This window comes from Ammospiza nelsoni, chromosome 10 (genome assembly GCF_027579445.1).
Source record: "Ammospiza nelsoni isolate bAmmNel1 chromosome 10, bAmmNel1.pri, whole genome shotgun sequence".
In the NCBI taxonomy this organism is placed as follows: domain Eukaryota; kingdom Metazoa; phylum Chordata; class Aves; order Passeriformes; family Passerellidae; genus Ammospiza; species Ammospiza nelsoni.
The window spans coordinates 6638000-6651791 of record NC_080642.1 but is presented as its reverse complement, the minus strand read 5'-3'; the positions used below and the strand labels follow the sequence as shown (position 1 = coordinate 6651791).

Sequence of the window (13792 nt, the reverse complement as noted above, 5' to 3'; positions counted from 1 at the left end):
TCCTTCTGCTACACAGTTTGGCTTTGCATTTTGCCCTGCCTGGAGCCCTGTGCTCAGCCTCAGTCCCTGAGCACCCCTGTCTGTATTTCCATTGCATCATTACCACCTTAGCCTCAATGCACTGCCCATTTCTCAGAGATGCTGAGGGGTTTGCCCAAGTCTTCCAGAGAAATCTGGGCACAGGTTTAACACAGTCTCCCATCTCCTTGTGGTTTTACCCCTTCAGACCCTCCTCTCAGAGAGGCACTGCAGTAAAAAAAAATAACTAAAATTGTCTAAGCTTCTGGACAAAAGTGAGATGGAGAAGAAAAGCCATATACCTGATTTCCACATGCATTGCTCATTTCTGGCACAGATCTCATATCTCTGTGTAATAACTCTTTGATCCATATTGCAAACTGCTACAATTTCTTTGGAAGAAAGTTTTCAGTGTTATCTTTATGTACTCAGTAGAGTACATAATATAGGTTGAAATTATTTCCCCCCAGATTTGCAATGCAAAGTAATGCAGTTAACTGAAAAGTTCTTGCTTGGATCAAATGGGGAATATTTATGTTTCTTAAAAGGAATTCTTACCAATTTCTGATCCAATATTGCTTCTTTTTGGCACAAGCAGTATTCACTTAGACTGAAAGCACTTTTGTTGTTAAATTGTCATTGGTGTTTTGTTTTAAAAAGAATTACATCCCAACCTATTTACTATGCAATATAACATACTGAAGTTCTCCTTAAAGAGAACATTAGTTAGGATGAGTAAATTCAAATTACTTGGTAAGTCTCTGCTATGTAGGAATTATTTTTCTGATGAAAATTTAATGAAAACAACCAGTCTAACAGAATTCTTGAAGCTGTGAGTTTTTGGCAACAGTATTGTAAAGTATCCTTAGTGACATCCACATTAAAGTAGATTTAAAATGGTATCATAACCTTAATTTGAAAATTTAGCACAGCAAGTGACTCCATACCTCTTGCTGCAAGAAATGACTCTCAGCTTCTTTACGTGCATTTTTAATGGGTCCTGTGAGAAGCATTTCCACTAGCAGAACATTTTATTGTTACTAAATACCACTCACTCTGAAGTCCCTCTGTTGTTTGGGAATGAAACTTTAATGAACAAGTAGAAACAATTCATCAACCCAGGGAACATCACACTCAGATCAGGCATGCTGAATGATAAGGGCTCTGCATATGCATGGAAATATGATTTTCATTCATTATGTTCCTGCTGCTCATCCTGGTGAGGGTCACACACACAAAACCAGGAACTCAGCCATGCCCAGGACCCCATGCAGATCCCACTGCCCTGTCTGACTATGCAGACCTGACTCTGATTTTTGGACATTTTCTTGTCTAGTGATGCTAAACTGGCACAACATAAAAAAGTGCATGAGGCTTCTAACTTTGCTATCACGTCTTGGACTTCTGGCTGGGAAGAAACAAGGTTTTTCCAGGGCAAGCCTCCCTGTTATCCCAGTGAGTGTTGATTCTCCCCCTCAGCCCTTGCTCACAGCCCTTTCAGCATCCAGCTGAACGCTGTGTGCATCCTTCCCCACGCTGCTTTCTCAGGGGGAGGAGGGTGTCAGGGGGCTGGCAGTGACACGGGAGGAAATCGTGCCTTTTTCTGCCTGAAACTACATTTCTCGTCCAGCAAAACAATGCCAACGGCGCAGAGAAAGCTTTGATTATGCAAAATGGATGGGCACATCACGCCTGCTTTTGCAATAGGTTATAACCCAAGGAGTCCCTCACCCGGAAAATTCCTCCCACCACCTTCCCCCGCGAATGCTTTCCCCCTTTCAAATGACATCGGTGGCACTCCAGACACATTTTACACGTTAATAGCACGTCTCCCTCCTCTTACAGGCTCCATCGCTTTCCTCTCCCCCTCTCATTTTAGGGCAGCTTCCCCATCTCAGAACCAGCCGGGCTGGCTGGCAGGAAAAGGAGCAAAGTGTTTTCTTGCATGACCTCTATGCATTTTACTCCGCGGGAAGAGCAACGTGGAATGCACACTCAGCAGGCAGCGAGGCTTGAGCCAGTTTATCCTCGGGGCATTTCTGCCATAAAACACAGGGCTATGCTCAGCATTTCCATCCCGGCTGTCCCCCCATGGCAGCGACCCGCGCCCAGCGCTGCCGCCGCACCTGCGGGGAGCCGAGCCCCGACCGAGCAGCAACAGCTCCCTTTGTCCCCCGAGCGAATCCTACCTCCGAGAGCCGTCACATCTTCCTCCCGATTATTGACAAACAGAGATCCAGCGGAACCCTCCGAACTGCCACCGCTCGTGAAGCGCTGTCATCGCTCCCTCCCGGTGCTGGAACCTTTCTGGAGCATTAATGTCACAACCCCTGCTAACTCATCGCTTAGCACTCGCTGCTCAAAATGTCTGAAATAGTTTGGAGGGATAATAGGAATGACAGGCACACTAGACAGCTATGCTTGAAATTAGTTTTCTCCAGCTGACTTAAGGCTGTTCCGTAGTGCTTTTAGGCATGCACTCGGTGGGGTTTATGAACCTAGGCTAGACATGCCATTGCTGCTTTTGTTCAGGGCTGTAATAGGATGGCCGCTAGGAACGCAGCAGCGATAGCTCCAACTCCATTCATCCCTCCGTAGTTCCTAAACCTCCCTGGGAGAGGAAACGGCTTCAGTCATCCTTAAACTTACTGAGGCCGCTGTTTCTGCGGAGCAGGCTTTCACACATTGTTTTGGAACTAAAGAGAGAATCCCTGCCGGGCACGGAAGGTGCCGTGGCTGTGGCGAGCGGCGAGAGGAGCCGGCAGCATCCGCCCCCGCCGCAGGCTGGGCTGGCGCAGGACTCGCTGGAAGGAGCGATTGGAGGCTGAAAGTTCCGAAAACTCTCTGAGGCAGCTGTGGCACAAAGAGAGCGAGTGGGGTGCAGGGACCGTGCTGTGCTTTGTGTGCGCAGAGTCACAGACGTGCACTGAGCTTGTCAAAAGGGAAAATAATGTTTGGAGATGGTGGGGATTCACAGTCTAGATTTCTAAGTAAGCAGCACCTGGGATAATGGTGGGCAGGAGAAATGAGACCAAAGCATAACATTGGGAGAGTGGTGGTGAGAGATGCTACAGAACACTGCTGTACTGTTTTACTGTTTTCAGTAAAGCTGTGCGAATCACCAAATCCCAGCTCAGAGATATTTGTGTCCTGCAGAGATCTTGGAGCCTCTTCTTGGTGGTCAGTTAATGACCAGTCCAGGTCAAGATGCAGAAAGATTTGTTAACATCTGCTACCACTGGTGTTGCTGATCCCAATATGGTCCCTTGTGGACAAAAGTAAGAGCCACCAGCACAGAAGTGTCTCTGCCAGCAGCAATGGCACACATGGGCTGAAGAATTGGAAAGGCACCCAGGAGCCAAGGCAGGCTGGGGCAGAGCAAGTGGAGAATTAGTTCTTTCATTGCTTGTTCCCCTCCTGCCTGTTTTTCTAGTACCACCTGGTTCACAGCCCTTTTCTCTGTATGGAAACACCATTCAGGAGACACCTCAGAAATGAATGTTGTTGGGAGAGATTAAGGGGAAAGCAGATCTCAGTGAAACCCCAGCTATGGCTGCCTCAGAACCTGGGAAGGAAAGGGTTAGGACAGCACTAATGGCAGATTTGCTTTACCAAACAGCAAATCAGTGTTTGTGCATAGCATGGGCCACTGGTCTCTCCTCCTTGTGCATTGGCCTTCCCTGAAACCATGAGTGACAGCAAGCTTGTTTCTGATGCAAGCCAGCCATGGATGGGGACATCTGGAGGGACCACAGGCATGGTATTTGCTTCTGAATCAATGCTGCTCCTGGCAGAGCTGCCTTTGCTCTCTGTGCTTCCCCATGCCTGCACTTGCTGCTGCTCTTGGACACCCTCCCTTTCCTCTTTCCCCACTGCTCCTTACACAGTCAGTGGGTTGGAGGGGAGGGCTCAAGGCTCCAGATTTGTTTCTCAGTTTACCCTCAATGGGGTATTATTAGCACATCAAGCTACTCCCAGACCTGGTGGCAGCAAAGGGGACTTTGAATTTTGTAGCCAGGAATCTCAAGGTGGGCAACTACACGCTGACTGATAGCAGGGCTGACTGAACAATAGCTGCTTTCTGAATAATTCAAAGAATTTTTTTTGTGTCACCTATCTTGCATCTTTCATGTGCCCTTCATTCACCTTAAGGCAGAAAAAGAAATGGGAAGAAAAGTTCTCATTGTCACAGGAAATATATTTCTGTTTCAGTAAGGGTCTCCCTGTGCCATTGATTTGTAAGTGGGGTGACACAGCAGTTCCAGAGACATAAGAGTCTGGTTGGAGATACCCAAGTCTAGGAGTCCTGACCTTGCTGATGAGCTTGTGAGAGATTTCAGTGCTGAACTGGACACAGGAATGTTCAATGCCAGGTTAAAGCAGGTGGTGGTTGCCACCCATGTTCACAGTTCCCCAGCTGTGTATGCTGAAAATGAGAAGATTAATTAAAAGCTCCCCCAGCTCTCCCTCCTTCATGGACCTCTCTGCCAGGGAGATCCCAAAGGCCTCAGTCCTTCCCAGTAAGTTAAAGCCACTCAGACTTGGGGGTCAGGGGGTGACACTGCCTGTGAGAGCTGTGTTACTGAATGGAGAGGAGAGGTTCTTACCTTGGGTGGGATTTGAAGGGGGAAATAAACTGTTCAAGGTGTGCAGGGTAGACAGGGAATGACCAGAAACATCTTCTGGGGCTGATTTGTTAACATGGTCAGCCTTAGGGAGAGATTCCATGACAGTCCCCCTTTCCTCAGGCTTTTTCTGATCCCTGAGCAGCCACAGCAGCTCCATCAGTGTGGGACTGCTGTACTCCCTGTCCCTACCATGGCTCCTCTGCTGTTGTGTTTTTCTGGCACACCAATCTGCTCCCTGCTGGAAAGAGGATACAGGGAGCAGTGGAGTGGGGATCTGATCAGATATTCCAATTTTCTGTCTTCCTGCCCTGTATGAATGTTGTAAAGTAGGATTGTCCAGGGAAGCAGAGGGCTCACATGTGATTTCACTCTGCCTTCCATCAGAAAATCCTGTTCTGTAGGAGAGGAAATTGCTGCTCAGCTGTAGAGCAGTGGATCCTATTTGAGAAAACCCTTTGCTTGCCAAGGAGTGCAACAATTTACAATGCCTGGTCAGTTTCTGACCAGGACTTAGGAAATGGCCAAGGAGGATGAAGGACAGGAGGAATTCAGGAAGTTTGCATGTTGAAGTATGCCAAATAATATAATGAACAGAGCAACTAATGCATCATTTCATTATGAGTCATCCCCATTATAACAGGAATTTTATAGATATGTAATTAGAAAGTGTAACTATCAGTTACAAATGCACATTCCTACTTACAAAAGAAAGGACGTGATACAATTAAAGCTTCAGGTTGCACACACAACAGCCTTTTCTCCTCCTGTGCTCACAAATTCTCTAGGAACAGGATGAGTATATTTTGAAGTTGCATACCTCTCAGACAGCATTCCTTCTACCCACTTGCTGAGTCTTTTTGAAACAGCAGCAGGCAGCCTCACTAATCCATAAATTCTTGGTGTGAGTTGTGTATTAAAGGAATTGCAGGATGATCTGCTGATGCCTCTTGCACGCTGGGTGTCTCTGTGGAGTGTCAGTGTTCAGAGCAGCATTAGCCTGGCAGGGCTGCAGGTGTGGTGTGCACGACAGGTACCAGGCTGTGCTCAGGATGAGCAATCACAGTGCCACTGAAATTCCTCTAGCAGGAAAAAGGATCCTCAGAAAGGGCCAAATTCTGCCATGCACATCTAGATACTCTTGGGTGTTGTGGAGCCTGAGCTCAGACCTGAGTTTTGCAGAGGGCAGCTATTCACAAAAAAAGGATGAGTCCAATGTGGGGGAAGATAAATTCCTAACAATTATCTCAGCAACAAGCATTAATCTCACCTCTGCTGTTTAATCGAAAAAATATCAAGAAACCTTGTTGATGTCACTCCCCAGATTTACAGCTCTGCCTGGTTTCCCTTCTTTTCCCTGTGGCAGAGCAGGCAGCACCTGTGTGAATGCAGCCCCGTGTTTGACCAGAGTATTGCAGTGTGGTGCTGAGAACCCCAGGACACCCAAGTGCTTATTTAACTGAGTTACCTCACAATGACTGCCTAATCACTTCCACACGCTGCTTCATTGTCCCCCTTTATATCCAGCTCTGCCTTTTTCCTGCACAGCTCTTTTTGAGCTGCTTGCCTAAGAGAAAATAACTACATCTGGAGTGTGGTTAAATGACCCAGAAGCTGCTGTTTTGCAGACTGACAGTGTTTGATGCAAATAGATGGCTTCTTGCTGTGAAAATCTCCTCGGCTGACAATCCATCGGCTGCTTTCAACGATAGTTGTCTGAATTAAAACACAGGCTCCTCTTTGTATATTCACACTATCATTCTTACAGAACTGCTGGTGTTAAATTCTTCCTGTGCAGTCTCAGTGCAGGCCTCTCTACTCCCCATTTGTGCACCAGCTGCTGGTGCACATCTCTGCCTCTCTTTGCCTTCAGCTTTTGCCATCTGCCACCATTAAGTTGCCCAGGTGTTGGAAATCTTCTTGCTCTTCTCTGGCAAACATTTCTCTGCCTCCTTCTTCACTAATTCAGCCTTCATTTATATGGAGGCTGATAGATCAGGATCAAACATCTGCTGCATTTCATCCTTCAGGGGGGCACATGGGGAGCAGAGCACTTGTAGTTGGAGGCAAGAATAAAGGCTGGTTAACCCTTCCTTCCCTAATTTTCCACTCCATCTTTGAGAGCTCACAGTTTTCCTGCACTTCTAGATGTGCCAATTATTTAATACTCGTCAGTTGGGATGTTACCTAGAGCAAATATGTCCTAAAGCAGAGCTAATTTTCAGAAACATCAAAGCTTTCACATGCTGCAGCAGTGCCTAGTTGTGAGGTATTGAGGAGCAGCAGAGTTGGAACATATCTCAGACAGTTTATCAGCAAAGACACCAGAATAAGCCTTTTTTCCTCTTTAGACTGCTTCTGCTGGTGCAAACAGGGGCCACACCACTGACTTTGTTGTGCTTCCCACAGAGATACAGGTCAGGCATCCTTTGTGATTGCCTGCAGGGGAAATCCAGGCTCACTGATCATATTTCACAACAATGTGTGGTGTAAACTATTGAATTCCTTTGGTAGAGATGATGAAATTAAACGATTTCCAGTGTGCCCAATCCTCTTCAGCAAATCACTGAAGATTGACTGTAAGTTTGAGCAGCAACAAACCAGAATCCAACAAACCAGAATCCAACAAAACAGGGTGCTCACACAATGCTGCTTGCTGGGCCCAGGGAATGTTTCCTGCTTAAAGGCTGGTAAAATATGTATCTGAGGATGCACACCCAGCTGCTGGGGCCAGTCTCCAGCGTGATTGTTGAGTAATTCCAACAGGATTTCACACTTCAGCAATTTTGCTCTCCTCAGCCTGGTTCTCAGTGGCAGAGCTTTCTCAGCCTGATGCTGTGTGAGACTCTTGGGCAGGGATGGTTCCCTGCTCTGAGCAGTTCTGCTGAGCAGCAATCGCTGCCTGCTGCTTTCCCATTTGTTAAACAATGGATGAGTGCTCAGACATTTGCAGGCCACTTTGGCCTAAGCCCCGAGTGCAATTCTGTGGATTTACTCCTCTCCTGGAATGCCATGATCAGAGCTTGTTTCTCTCTTGTTCAATAATTTCCTGAAGCACTGCTCCAATCGACACTGCTGTGATTTCCCTGCTTTGTAGCAGATAAAGCATTGTGCCACTCACCTTCCACAGAAACACCAAATTGGCCACTTAGATGCTCTCTGATTTTACACACAGTGCCTGGCTGTTTCTCCAGCTCTTGATTGCTTTTTCTGTCCACACTTTCCTATTCCTGTGTTAACATTACTTCTCCAGCAGTTTTAGCAATATATTGCTAGATAATTCCTTTGCCTTTTTTGCCACCCCCTGCAAATCATCTGCTATGCAGAACTCTCCTTTCTTCAGGATTCAAGTATCTCCTTTAATCTGCTCCTCCTTTTATTCTTCACTCAGCTGCCTTGCTTTGGTGGAATAGTCACTTGTCTGATGAAGCTCATGCTTCTATTTCTGTGCTCTCCCTTTTGAAAGGTCCTTTGCATCAGTGAGAGGCCTCTTTGGGTCTCTTTGATGATCTGGGGCTGTGTACTGAGCTCTGCACTCCAGGACTGGGAGATCAAGTGGGAAGGATCCAGTTGGGCAGAGTGTACAAAGGGGGAGGGAAGGGGGTTTTGCCGTGCCCCAGGGAGGGAGTTTCAGTGAAGCAATAACAGAGGCAGGCAGGTAAAAGTCCAGGCCAGGAGCAGGAAGAGGAGAGGCTTTTTGTAGCACTCTGACTCAGTTTCCCCACTTGTAAACTAAGAATAATCCTCTGCCTTTGTAAATTCCTTTGTGAGCCTGTGAACTGAGACAGGATGACTGAAATTCCATGTGGCTAAGTTTATATTGTTGCTCTCTTGCTGATGAACTTTAAACTCAGAAGAGCAAGGGCCTAAAACTGCCTGAGAAGCCTCCACATCACACACAGCCACCCATGAAGGCACAATGCCTAATGTCCTTGGGCTCTCCTCACCATAGACTCTCATGGGGGATGCTGTGGGATGCAGGAGGGACAAGGAGGGGTTTAGTGGCAGCTTCACAGCAGCCAGGGAGCAGGAGGGACATTGCCTGGGCTGGATTCAGAGCCCAGCCTGTTTGGAGAAAACGCCTGCTGGTAGGGACAGCAGAAACCTCACACGAGATGCCACTTTTTAATTTTCCTGATCTATATTCTGCAGCAGGTGCCTAGAGTGGCACATAAATCTACCAGGACAGGATTTATGGTTGTGAACACCAGATATTCACCAAAGCTCAAAATCTCTTCTCAGTTTTCCTGCAGAGTGACCAGAGGGGTTTGATTACACTTACTGAAGCAGAAGTGTTTGAGATTTATATCACTGAGGACAACATTTGGTCCTAAACATACATCTTCACATTATATATAGGTTTTGTACAAAGTTATTTCTTCCCCATAAAGAAAATCTTACAGTGCCTGTACAAACCTGCCACTTCCACCCCATCACCACAGCAGCTGAGGACACAGGATGTGCTTATGAATAAATTAGTGGGGAAAAATGGTATTTGGAAACCAAGCAGAGGCTTTCCAAGAGGAAATAGGCAAAATGATAAATCTTTGCTTTCAAGACAAGCTACAGGGATGCTCCTCTGGCATAAACACACATTTTTTCATTGATAAAACTGATCTCTTTTTATCACCTCTCCAACAAATTTTTCAATTCTGCATATGCAAAAATATCAATGTATCATCAAAAGCTGAAGTGGACTCCAGAGGAATTTAGCCAGTCAGTTATCTCTGGTTTTAATTATCTAATGGTATTTGTTTACATCTGCTTGAAATGATTTTATGCTCATTATGGATATTGAAGTAATGTTTCATTATTTCTCCACTTCTGTGAGTTTTAAAAACAACAACAACAACAAAAAAAGGAACAACTTTTCCACAGATACACCTGTGATCTGACCTTTTCTCTGCTCTGAGAAGTTTTAAGGAGATTATTTAAGTTTTTGTGTCTGTACTTGCTCTATTTTCGGAGTCTTAGAAGTAACCTTGACTCGAAGTGTGGCCTCAGAGAGAGGCACAGGAGATGCACTGCAAGCTGTGGAGTTCATCCCTACTGGGATGAGGGGCCACATCCTCACTGCATGAGAATTCCTCCAACAATACCCAAACCCCTGTTGCAGCAGCTCCCAGCTGGAGCCTCACACCCCAGAAACCAGAGAGGTTTTAATGGTGGGGACAGAAGAGACCTGGAAAAGCAATCCCAGTTAAGTTTGTACTTCTAATTAATGCCCCAGCTGCACTGTGAGCAGGAGGTTGCAGGATCAGGCTCTGGGATGCTTTTGCTGCCTATGTTTGAGGATAAAGGCACTCTGATGTGCCTCACACACACACAGAGGCACACCCAGCATCTCTAACCCTTGGCTCACTCCTCTAATCCCCTCTCTCCCACCCACAGCCACTGCAGGAAGGATGCTTTTCTTCACTTGGTTTCCCTGCTCAGATTTCAAATGCCTCTTAGTGCAGTAAATGAGTAAAAAACCGGTCCCTGGGAATGCAATACCCTTTGGGGGAGGCATGATGGATCTGCTCGTGCAGGAACAAACATCCCCAGGCTCTCCTTTATCTCACACTCCAAGTCTATTTACCTGCATTTTCCCCCCTCAGAGTCACTATTATTTTTGCACAGATGACTAAAACAGCTCCCCCATCCTTCTTGCTTTGATGCTCACTGGCTCTTGCTTGCTCTCCTGGTAGTCCCAGCTGGATCTTGTGCCATCATCACTGCTGCCCTCTTGTCCCTGTTAGAAAGCTCAAGGCAGTACCAAAACAGGGGCTGCATTTGTATTTGAGGTCAGAGACACTTCAGTGTTTGTCAAGATAGGATTTCAAGAGAGGAGGAATCCAAATTATACCTATCAAAGAGATGGTGCCATGATTAATCTCTCAGCTCCTGCTGTGTAAACACAGAGCAGCTCCTGGGCAGAGGATGGAGAGGCTCCCACCTGTGCCAGTGCCAGGCAGGGTTTGGCGTGGCTGAATGCAGGATGGCATGAAGGAGCACTGGAGTGGGGCCAAGCAGGAGCCCAGCGGCACTGGAGTGATTGCAGGTGATGCCTGTCCCACACACCACAGCGAGGAATTCACATACACAAAAAGCAGATGTGCTTTTTCTGTCCTCTCCTTTGCAGAGAAAACAACTGTGCGTGTTAATTACTTTGGCCAGCTCAGTCCTTTCGGGGTTCTTTTTCAGGGACTGCTCTATTGTGTCAAAGCAGCACAGCCACTGAACAAAAGACATTGTGTGCCTGATGCTATTTATGTGCTTCATTTCAGTGACTCTCAATATTTTAGTTATTAGCATATTCCTTTGAATATCTGATGTGAAGAAATTTCATGCCATTAATATTTAGTATAGCTATTTCTAATGACATAAAGGATCAAGATTCTACATTTATGTACTTGGTATGATATCTATGTTATATCCTCTACTGTATAAGTAGTACTGTCTGCTCTAATTTCTATCTCCAGATATACAAATGCATTTTGTTTTGAAAAACTTCAATCCTGATACTGGATTTTTCTCCAGAGATCCTTTGTCCATTAAATAATAACAGTCAAAAATATTTGAGTATGATGGGAGAACCATCAAAATGTGTGAGCCCTGTTACTGTCAAGCAATATAGCTTTACAAAGGAAGACTTAAATTTTCCTGAAGCTCTTCTGATTTCAGTCATTTGACAAGAATATAAATGAGAAGGAAATTTTCTCCTTTGCTGGCATCTGATTTCTGAGTTTGATTATTTATAACAAGAGTTTTTTCCTTGCACAATCAGATTTGCTAAAATTTCCTTATTAGGTTCATAAATCTGTTTTGTGAAACAGAAAATTAAGTGGGGATTTTTTTTGCCATTAAGTTCAAATTTTTCTGAACTTTCAACTGGGCTCTGGTATCCTATTAGAGCCTGCCTTTGATAATAATCGTGTTTGAATTTCATTACTTTCTTTTCTGATTCCAGTCACTGGCCATTTTACTTTTTTCTAATAGCACTATGAGGTAAATTATCCATGCAAGGATGTTTAAGATGGTCCTGGAACAGCTCAAGTGAAATGCCCTCATCTTTCTTAATTTTCATTGAGTCACCATCTTTATGGTGTGTGTGTAGTACGAACAGTATAAATACCTTACTGCAGGGCTGCACATGGCTTGGAGAGCTCCCAGGGGATGCTGAGACTGGGGAGGAGGGAATGCAGAGCCCTGGCTGAGGGCTGTGCTGACAAAAGGAGCAGTGGAGGAGCAACAAAGGATGATGGACCCTTTCTCAGGCATGAGGACATGAAAAAGGATCACAAAGATGTGATATGACCTGCAGAACCCACGGCATTTCTGGCTCTGAAACCCCTCCAGCTCATGTCTTCAACCCTCCTCTGCCCCAATCTGTGTTGGTGTTCACAGCGGTCTCAGGCTGAGGGAAGAGATGCGGATCTGACTCCATGTTTCAGCAGGCTCGATTTATTATTTTATGATATATATTACATCAAAACTATACTAAAAGAATAGAAGAAAGGATTTCATCAGAAGGCTAGCTAAGAATAGAATAATAAGGAATGATAACAGAAGTTTGTGTCTCAGACTCTCTGTCCGAGCCAGCTGGGGTGTGATTGACCATTAATTACAAACATCCAACATGGGCCAATCACAGATGCACCTCTTGCACTCCACAGCAGCAGATAACCATTGTTTACATTTTGTTCCTGAGGCCTCTCAGCTTCTCAGGAGGAAAAATCCTAAGGAAAGGATTTTCCATAAAAGATGTCTGCGACACCCATCTTCACACAAACTGCACATCTGGGGGCTGATGATCCCTTTAGGGCTTCTCACAGAGCAGAGCTATGAAAGGCTGGCACTGCAATCACATCTGGTCATCCTGAGGGGGAGAAACATCACAAAAATCAGGTTTCACGGAGAATAGGGAAAAAGCTGCCCTGGCTGAGGCAAGAACATGGAGATCCTCAGTGGGTAGGATGAAGGGAGGAGGGGAAACAGGGAGAGAAAATATGGATAACTTGGTGACATAAATTTAGCACATAGGAGTCCACCAGGTCCCCATACCCAGGTCCTTTTTCATGAGTGACCAAAGGATATAGAAATGCTTAAAAATTAGATCTCCAGCCAGAAGGCTGTGAACACCTAATAGCCCATTACCTGCACCATCCAGAAGCCTTTGGATCAAACCCAAACAAAACACATGTAATATTCACAATTTTATTTTCATTTCTAATCACCTGCTTCTGTGCACTTTCAAATTCTCTGGCCTCTTTTAGGGAGGAGATTTTTCTCACTGCCATAGGAAAAGATTCAGCATTTTGTTTCCACAGGTCTTGTGAAAATCCAGATCTTACATTATTTTTCTGGAACTTGGTCTGCTTGACTCCTAAACCCATCAGTCTGTACTTTGACACTGTAAAAGCATGATTTCAAACCTCTTTTGAATTAAAGAATGTAAAAATGCCCAAACATTTTTAAAAGAAGGTAGAAAGGCCAGTAATAGAGGTTAGGTGCTGTTCTGCTGTGGCTTTGCCAGAGCCAATTTGTGTGGAATCTGGCTTCAGATGGGGCACTGTTCCTGTCACCCTTTTGTCACTGTTCCTGTCACCCCTTTGTGGAGTCCTCACTTAGTATATTTTTTAAAGGAAAAATATGATCTCTGTGACTAAAAGCTGGTTTGTCTGACCTCAAAGTTACACAAAGCTTCAGGAGGTAAAAGGATTTCTTTTTGTAGGAAAAAATGCAGCAAAGCTTTACCAGAGCAGTGTTGTGTCAGATGCATTTGATGATTTTATTTGATAGGATAATTGATTTTCCTAACAAAGCAGTGCAGTAGATATAATCTCTCTGGACTTCTACAGTGTATTTGACATGGTGACAAGATTAGTCAAACTGCAGAAAACAGGGATTAGTGGAATTGTGCAGGAAAGGTCTGGAGAACTACAGAGAGTAGATTTTGGGAAAGTTTGGGGTGTAGTGGTGACTCTGGTGTCCCTTTAGGGTTGATGGGGGAGATTGATTGCATTAATTATTCTAATTTTCCTGGCACAAAAGGACATGCTTCAAAATTTGTGGCTGAGATGAAATTAGGGTGGATAAGCGCAAGAGTGGAATTTCAGAAAACTGTTTAAAAAATGGGATGGACTTGAAGGCCACAGCAGGAGAGA

General features: G+C 45.2%; 1 protein-coding gene across 2 annotated transcripts in view; it reads right to left on the bottom strand.

Annotated features, from left to right (window-relative positions):
- The window catches only part of LOC132077799 (calcium-activated potassium channel subunit beta-2), a 138007-nt gene that overhangs the window by 91257 nt on the left and 32958 nt on the right, over window positions 1–13792 (bottom strand). Inside the window, exon 1 of one of the 2 annotated variants that reach the window (XM_059479694.1) lies at window positions 2208–2649. The exons of the other annotated variant lie outside the window; for it this stretch is intronic. The gene's annotated coding sequence lies outside the window, so the exon portion shown is untranslated. Of the gene's footprint in view, window positions 1–2207; window positions 2650–13792 lie in introns of those variants that run through there. 2 annotated transcript variants of the gene reach the window in all.